This window comes from Nuphar pumila, chromosome 3, assembly GCF_984573655.1.
Source record: "Nuphar pumila chromosome 3, dmNupPumi1.hap1.1, whole genome shotgun sequence".
Lineage (NCBI taxonomy): Eukaryota > Viridiplantae > Streptophyta > Magnoliopsida > Nymphaeales > Nymphaeaceae > Nuphar > Nuphar pumila.
In genome coordinates this window covers 108186378-108195030 of record NC_143251.1, presented here as the reverse complement: position 1 = coordinate 108195030, position 8653 = coordinate 108186378, and the positions used below count along the sequence as shown (strand labels likewise).

Here is an 8653-nt window from a genome sequence, read left to right as displayed (position 1 = left end):
AATATGAGGACTCTCGCATTATTGGGTTTAGGGATAATCAGGCTCTGGAACGGAGCAAGCAACAGTGGTGTTCATATTTACACCCAAAATAGTCCTGTAATGAACCAACCCATTTGACCTATATCTATATCACACTAAACCATCTCATATTAAACTATGGGAAACGATTGCCTAATCCAAAGTCGGATTGACAGAAAATTGCTATAGATTTGCAACACCCTTGTATAACATTTTAAAACATCAACCACTTTGCTATTTCCCTGAATATATGTATGGCAGAACTACAATGTTTTGTTTAAACTTTTGCCCATTATGTGCAGTTGGCATATTACTGCTGTTAAACTATTTTACAGTTGTACTTGGACAAACTTGGGATAGGATCCAATCCATCGAAGTGGGTTCAGAATGGTGCAAAACAGAGACCCTAGACAAACTGCATCCGAGACTAGATCCACTTTTTCCCATCCCTTTTATCAGTAGATTCAGTTTTGAATTCCTAATATGTAACTATACCAATCTATTTTTGAGTAGCATCAAGCCTATCTCAAATTTTAATTTGTTTAAAGCTACCATCTAAACATCCAGTCAAACTGTTTATAAACAATGTTTAAATACATCATTTTTTTTCTTTCCCTAAACATGAAAAAGAAATAAATCTAAACAGGCCATCAGTTTCTTGGGTTGACCAACTTATATGAACATGTTGAACTAGTAAGGACTTGAATCAAGACAAACTACAGGCATCTATAGTTTAATCAAAAGTTAAACAGGCATACAAATAAATGAATCTCCAGATTCTCCACCTAATAAGCTTAAAAGTGCATGAACAAGACCAACAGAATTACTGAATATTAATGAAAGCACTTACATAACATGTATTGGACAAAAAGGGCAACTAAAGAATCTAGCAAGCCAAAATAGATTTCAAGCAAATTTTCCTGAAAAAAGAATTTTGTGCTAGCATCTTGGACTCCCTAAATGCAAAGGTTAAGTAGGTTGCATGAGAGACAACAGTTTGTTGAAGATAATGATGAATATACGTTCATAAAACTTCCAGTTATGAATGCATCATAAGCCATTGCCCATTGATGTGCTTTGTGAACCATGTTCAGGGGACTAACAGTTTGTTGAAGATAACAATAAATAGACAAATGTAACTGTCAGCATGCTTGCATAAAAGCGCCAGTTAATGAATGTATCATAGCCCATTGCTGTCCTTCGTGAACCATATTCTCAGGAACAGCTGCTTCACTGTGAATTTAAAATCAGATCTGCGCAATAAAGTCAGCATCAACCAAGAGTAGCAGTATCATAAGATAAAATGACCAAATAATAATCAACATACCTGCATAGTTAAAACTACTACTGCAGTATCTGATTTCTCTAGCTACTTCCAAACAATATTATAACAGCAGTCACCATCCAGACATCCTTGTTCAAATGTCTCACTTGAATATGACCATTCTGAAAGAACTCCTATGTGAATCAAGAAACCTGTGAGAGAGAGAGGAGAGAGAGAAAAGAGGGAACTCGTATTTGGGAATCGACAGCTTCTCAGTCTTCACGCTTGCTGCACTAAACCTCATTAGGATTAAGTAGGTTTTACAAAACATATTACAATGACAAAACTACCCTATGTTAGTAATGTACATTACAATATAACATTCACGTGGACTACATGGATCCTACTGGATCCATATCCGATCAGATCTGTATTCTAACACCCTCCCTCAAGTTGTGCATGGGATTGAAACATGTGCAACTTGTTCTTCAGATACCAAAAACGCTTACTTGTGAGACCCTTTGTGAACATATCATCAACTTGGTCTTCTGAAGACACATAAACCGGTTCAATCTCTTTGTCTGCTACTTTTTGTCTGATAAAATGTTGGTCAATCTCAATATGTTTGGTCCGACTGTGATGAATAGGATTGAACACAATTTATATAGCGCTTCTATTATCGCACATGAGGGTTGAACTTGAGATACTCTTTCCCATCTCTTTAAGTAGATGCCTAATCTAGGTTACTTCTGCTGTGGTAGCTGCCATAGATCTATATTTTGCCTCTGTGCTAGATCTTGCCACAACTTTCTGTTTTCTGCTACTCCATGAGATAAGGTTGCTTCTAATGAAAACACAGTATCCTGAAACAAACCTTCTTTTGTTTGGATCCCCTGCCCAATCCACATCTGTATAGGTCAATATGTCATGTCTCGGTGTTACCCATGAAGATTGAGCATATATGAGTCCATCACCTATCGTGCTTTTTAGATAGCAAAGAATACGTTTGACAACATTCATGTGACCAGTCTTTGGTTCATGCATGAACTGAGATACTTGATTCACAGAATATACAATGTCTAGTCTAGTAAAGGTACGATACTGTAACATGCCCACTAAACTGCGATACTTGCTTGCATCAGGATACAACTCACCATCACAAATGCTAAGTTTTTTATTTACGACACTGAGTGTAGGCACAGGTTTGCAATCTGTCATTCCTGCTTTGGCCAGAAGATCAAGAGTGTATTTGTGTTGAGTTAATGACATTTTTCCATCTTGTCTGTCCACCTCTACACCAAGGAAATATCTTAGTTCTCCAAGGTCTTTCATCTTGAATCGCATACTTAGTAAAACTTTAATCTGTTGAATATGGTCTGGAGCATTCCCAGTGATCACTATATCATCAACATATATAAGTAAGAAAATCGCAGTAGTTTCATCCCTGTATATGAATAAAGAGTGATCGAGTTGGGAACGAATGAAACCGTGGTTCTAAATTTCTAAGGAGAAGCTTTCAAACCAGGACCTGGAAGCTTGCTTTAAACCATACAATGCTCTAGTTAATTTACACACATATTCTTTTGAGTCTCCCTCTGCATAACCTTGAGGCTGCTCCATGTAGACCTCGTCCTTCAAATCCCCATGAAGAAATGCATTTTTGACATCGAGCTGACTAAGGTTCCACCCATGTTCAATAGCCAGGCCAAGGATAATACGAATAGTTCCCATTTTCACCACTGGGCTGAAGGTCTCATCGTAATCTTGACCATATTCTTGGGTGAAGCCTTTGGCAACGAGACGTGTCTTGTATCATTCAATACTACCATCCGGCTTATACTTAATCTTATACACCCATTTCGAGCCAACAACATTTTTATCTGAGGGACGACCAACTATCTCCCATGTTCGACACTCATGAAGTGTCTCTATCTCTTCATTCATTGCTTCAATCCATTTGTTAGATTGAACAGCTTGACAAAACCCAAGTGGCTCCTCATATTTGTCAATCTTTGATAGAAAGATTTGCAAATTCATAGAGAAGTTATCATAACTCACCCATTTTTCAATAGGATGCCTTATCTTGCTTGATCTTCTTAGCGCCTCTCTGTTGTTGGATAATGCCACGTGTTCTCCAACAGGTGCATCTGTTTGCTCTTTGGGTCTTCTGGTGTAGACATTTCTTTTGTATCTCAAACATTCTGTTTCTGATACCTTATCTGAAGTTGTCTCAGCCTGTATGCTTTCAGGGTCCAAAGTGGTATGTTCAGTAGCTTGTGAAATAAGTTCAACATTGAGCCATGGATCATACCAACTATCTGTTGTGTCACCGTGTTCATGACTATGGTTAGCTTTATTCTCCAGGAAGTTGTTTTCATCAAAAACAACATTTCTAGAAATTCTGACCTTATTGGCAGGATCATATCACCTGTACCCCTTGTGTTCATCTGCATAACCTACAAATTGGCATATAGAGGTTTTGTCCTGAAATTTAGTTCTCATGGATTTGTCAATATGTACATAGCATGTGCATCCAAAAACTCGTAACTCATCATAATCGGGGTGTACACCAAAGAGAGCATAATAGGGAGATTGATTTTCAAGGATGGGCATAGAAAGACGATTTATCACATGATTGGTAGTGTGAAAAGCTTCTGTCCAAAGACTGATGGGCAAGTTACTATCATGCATCATACTCATTGCACTTTCCACAATATGCCTGTGTTTACGTTCAACAATTCTATTTTGTTGTAGAGTGTACGGGCAAGAAACTCTATGATGTATCCCATTATCTTGGAGAAAATCTAAAAATTCTTTGGAGGAATACTTACCACCACCATTGCATTGGAGAATTTGGATACCTTGAGAGAATTGATTTTTAACATGGGCATGAAAGTGATGGAAAATACGAAAGACCTTTGATTTGTGTTTCATGAAGAGTATCCAGGTAAAACGAGAGAAATTGTCAATAAACGACACATAATATTTACTTCCAGAAGATGAAGGATTGGAGGCTGGACCCCAAACATCAGAACATATTATCTCAAAAGGCTTAGAGGCTCTTTTATTTACTTGATAGAAAGGAAGTACATGACTCTTGCAAACTTGACAACTGATACACATTTTATCCTTCAAAGAAGGTGAAACAGACTCTGAAAGAAAACCATTGGACACTAACTTTTCAATAAAAACTTGACTACAATGACCAAGACGAGAATGTCAGAGATCTGACTTATTACATTTGGATATACTTAGGACGTTTTTGGAGACATGATCAGACTTGGGCTTCAAGATACTGGAAGTTGGATCTTCATTGAAGACATACATGTTTCTACATCGCTCTCCTTTAGCGAACATCTCCTTCGTTTGAAGATCCTTGACAAAAACAGAAGTAGGAGTAAATTCCACAGATGAATGGGTAGAGTCAACAAGTTTAGAAAAAAAGACAATACTTTTCTTTATATTTAGAGCATGAACAACATCAGATAAAGGGATAGATGACTTGGACAAAGGAATGAGAACGTTGCCTATGTTTGAAATAGGGTGGTGAGTCTCATCTCCAGTTACAATATTAGATTTACCAAGATAGGGAACCAAAGTAGAGAACTTACCTGCATTGTCACTGACATGAGTTGCTGCTCCAGAATCAACATACTATATTCCATCATCATTCTGTTTCAGGTTCAAGTTTGTCATTGCAGATAAGAGAAGATCCTTAGCATCATCACTGACTTGAAATGTACCTGCAGTTCCTGATGTAGCAACATTTCTATTGTTTTGAGCTCTATTCTGGTTTTGTGGGTTGAACCAGCAGTTGGCTTTGATGTGGCCTCGTTTATTACACTGATAGCATGTGGGAACATTCTTTGAAAAACTGACCATGGAAATTGGTGTAGGTAGTAACCCACGTCCACCCTGGATGGGAGTTCCTCTGCCTCTGCCATGTCCTCTTCGTGGACGATCAACCATTATTCCTGTGGCAAGAACCTCATGTGTAGATGATTGTCCTGCTGAAGTATCAGTCATGCTTTTTAGAGTCATCTCGTACTGAAACAGTTTGGCACGTAATTCCTCAAAACTGAGTAACGTAGGAAGGCATAATAAAGAGGTCACAAGAACATGATACTCTGATCCCAAGGCATTCAGTGTCTGCTGCACCTTTTCTTTATCTGTCACTGGATATCCAACCATGGTCAATTGATCTGTGATGCTTTTGACTTGATTTAAGAATTCAATAATGCTCATTGCACTCTTTCTTAACATCTGAAATTCGCGTTTAAGAAACAACACTTTAGCCTCTGATATCTGAGAGTAGGTCTGAGCCTATGTCACATGGGTGCAGGTGCGGGCGCGGGTGCGGGTGCGGGGATTCGGCACTTCCAAAAAACCCGGGTGCGGGGGTGCGGCAGGGGCAAAAATGTAATAAGTAATATATATATAAGTAATATATATATAAAGGGGGTTGGGGAATAGGCGGGTTTTTTTTTTAAACTTTGCAGCTGTCAGCTGCTGTCAGCAGCTGACAGACAGCTGCTGTCAGCAGCTGTGCTGACAGTTGCTGTCAGCAGCTGTGCGTGAAAAACTTGCTTTATGCTAGTCTGTCAGCAGCTGAAAGACTAGCATAAAGTTTTTTTAAAAAAAAATCGAAGCCCATTTGGGCAATTTTTTTTTTTTTTTAAATGGACATTAATGATCCTGGGTGCGGTCAACGCACCCAGGATCGAGTTGACCGCACCCGGTGCGGCACCCGCACCCGCGTCGAGTCGTGTCGACGCGGGTGCGGCACCCTCCTAGCCGAATCCCTGTGACATAGGTCTGAGCTAAGTTCTCCCACAAAACTTTAGATGTGCAATCATCAGGAATGAAAATCAATACTTCTTGCGACAATATAGAAGTAATGTACGCGACGAGGGCCTGATCGCGCTTCATCCAAGTAACAAATGCAGGATTGCGAACAATATTCGGCAATCTTTCATCCTCTTTGGCTTCGGTGGCGATAAATTCTGGAGGCATGGGAGTGGAGCCATCCAAGTGGCCTGAAAGATCTTGACTTCGAATAAAGGGAGCAATTTGCCGTTTCCAAGTCAGATAATTGTTGGTAGTCAGCTTTTCCGAGACAAGCTGTCCCAGGAAGTTGGAAGAAAGACCCGAATTACCTGAAGTATCCATTGATAGACTGTTTGACAACCGAAAGACACTGGTGGCTGAAACTGAAAGGAATTAAATAAGTGTGGCTGAGACAGAACTGAAAGACTGACAGAGTATTAATATAAGATAAATGAGAATAGGTGGACTGGACAGACAGATTTCAGACTATGGTATGGACAGACAGATTTCAAACTAGCACTCGGTCATATGAGGTTAAAAGGGCTGATAGCAGATCTGAAAAAGGATTTTAGATCTGCACAGACAAAATTTCTAAAAGCGATGACAGAGAGACGATAGCAGTTCTGAAAATATTTCAGAACTGCGACAGAACTGCAATAAAGAGTATAGAACAGCAGATCTGAAGAGATTTCAGATCTGCCAGAGGATGGAATACTTCCCTATGTTCCAGATCTGCGAAAATATTTCAGGGAATGAAAGAAAAGCAATAGCAGATCTGAAAGGGTTTCAGATCTGCGACAGAGAGAATAGAGTAGCAGATCTGAAAAAAAAACTTTCAGATCTGCGATAAAGAGAAAATAATAATAGCAAATCTGAAAAACTTTCAGATCTGCGACAGAGAGAAAATAATAGCAGATCTGAAAGTCTTTCAGATCTGCGACAGAGAGAATCTTAAAAGAAAATAGAAATAGAAATAGAAGTGACAGAAACAACAGAAAGGAAAGGAAAATAGGAATGAGGATCACGTGACCTGTCGTTTTTCACGTTGATGGAGCACGGGCTTGACAGATCTTCTTCACGCACCAGATCACGAGAGATTAGTGCAGTTGTTCACGATCCTGATGAAGAGCTTGCTCCCAGGTACGTCGTTGCTCTGATACCATGAAAGAACTCCTATGTGAATCAAGAAACCTGTGAGAGAGAGAGAGAGGAGAGAGAGAAAAGAGGGAACTCGTATTTGGGAATCGGCAGCTTCTCAATCTTCACGCTTGCTGCACTAAACCTCATTAGGATTAAGTAGGTTTTACAAAACATATTACAATGACAAAACTACCCTATGTTAGTAATGTACATTACAATATAACATTCACATGGACTATATGGATCCTACTGGATCCATATCCGATCAGATCTGTATTCTAACACATTCTACGAAGAAGACACTATAATGGAGTCAGGGCAGCTTTCATCAACCAAATAAACCAGTAAATGGGAAAAAAGAAGAGAAAACATTAACATCAAAGTTGATCAAAAGTATCTGTTATCCAAGCAAAGGTACCATGAAATTCAAAATAATAACCAGTCATCCTGATCCATGGAGACAATTTTTTTTTTAAGGAATTGAAAGACACAAGACAAATAGTTAAATAAAAGTGAAGAAAATCACCCTCGCAGTGCAGTTCAAAGTGATTTGCAAGATAGCACAACATGACATTCCCATTGTAAAGGACCAGAAACTCTACAACAGTCCAATATTGCTAGTGACAAAATTCCTATCTCTGAATATCAAAAGCATGCAGAATTAGATGGTCAAGATGTGTTAAAATGCTGGAAAATCAATAAAAAAATGGGATCCTAGAAAAGAAAGAGAATAAATCAACTTCAGTAAAAGAATAAAACAAACTAAAACTCACTTCAAATGGACACTTTCATCATGTGCAAAAGAGATGAAGGATGGTGTTCCACTTACACAAACTGCATGGATAAAATTGGCGGAAGGAATAGGTCTGGATATTGATTGGGTGAGAAGTTCCACCTTCAAAATAAAGAAAGAAAGAATAAAAGAATTTAACTGACCAAACACATGCTATCTTTTTCTTTAAATTCAATGTGAAATTCAGGAAGGGATACGTTGATATGGTTTAAGATCATAAGCATTAGGAAGGACGGAGGTTTGTCTTTGTGCAATCATGTCTAAAAAGATATATTGACAATAAAGCATATAAATATACCACAATAAATGAAGAAAGATTTTGATATTTAACTTGTAAAATCATACAGCTCTTAATTAGGTCTAATGTCAATCTTCCATAGTATCAAAGGGAATAAAAATCTAACATTGCAGTCCTAATAGAAGAAATCTTCCTATTAATAAAATGTGAGAGCTGATTATGGAAGCCAAAGATGTCTCAATTATCACCAAATATATGTTGAAAAAGTACAAGTATTCAAGCAAATACAGCTGTTGATAGAGGTTCCCACTGGATACTCAGGTCATATATCACCCAAATAACAGAAACAGAAAAAAGAAAAAAAGAATGGGAA

General features: G+C 38.3%; 1 long non-coding RNA gene across 1 annotated transcript; it reads right to left on the bottom strand.

The window, feature by feature from the left end:
- Window positions 1-827: 827 nt before the first annotated feature.
- On the bottom strand, window positions 828-2422 carry LOC149843241 (uncharacterized). The gene is made up of 2 exons (XR_016431121.1): window positions 1346-2422; window positions 828-1271 (listed from the first exon to the last, which is right to left on the bottom strand). It is a non-coding gene; the product is annotated as an uncharacterized LOC149843241 (long non-coding RNA).
- Window positions 2423-8653: the final 6231 nt, after the last annotated feature.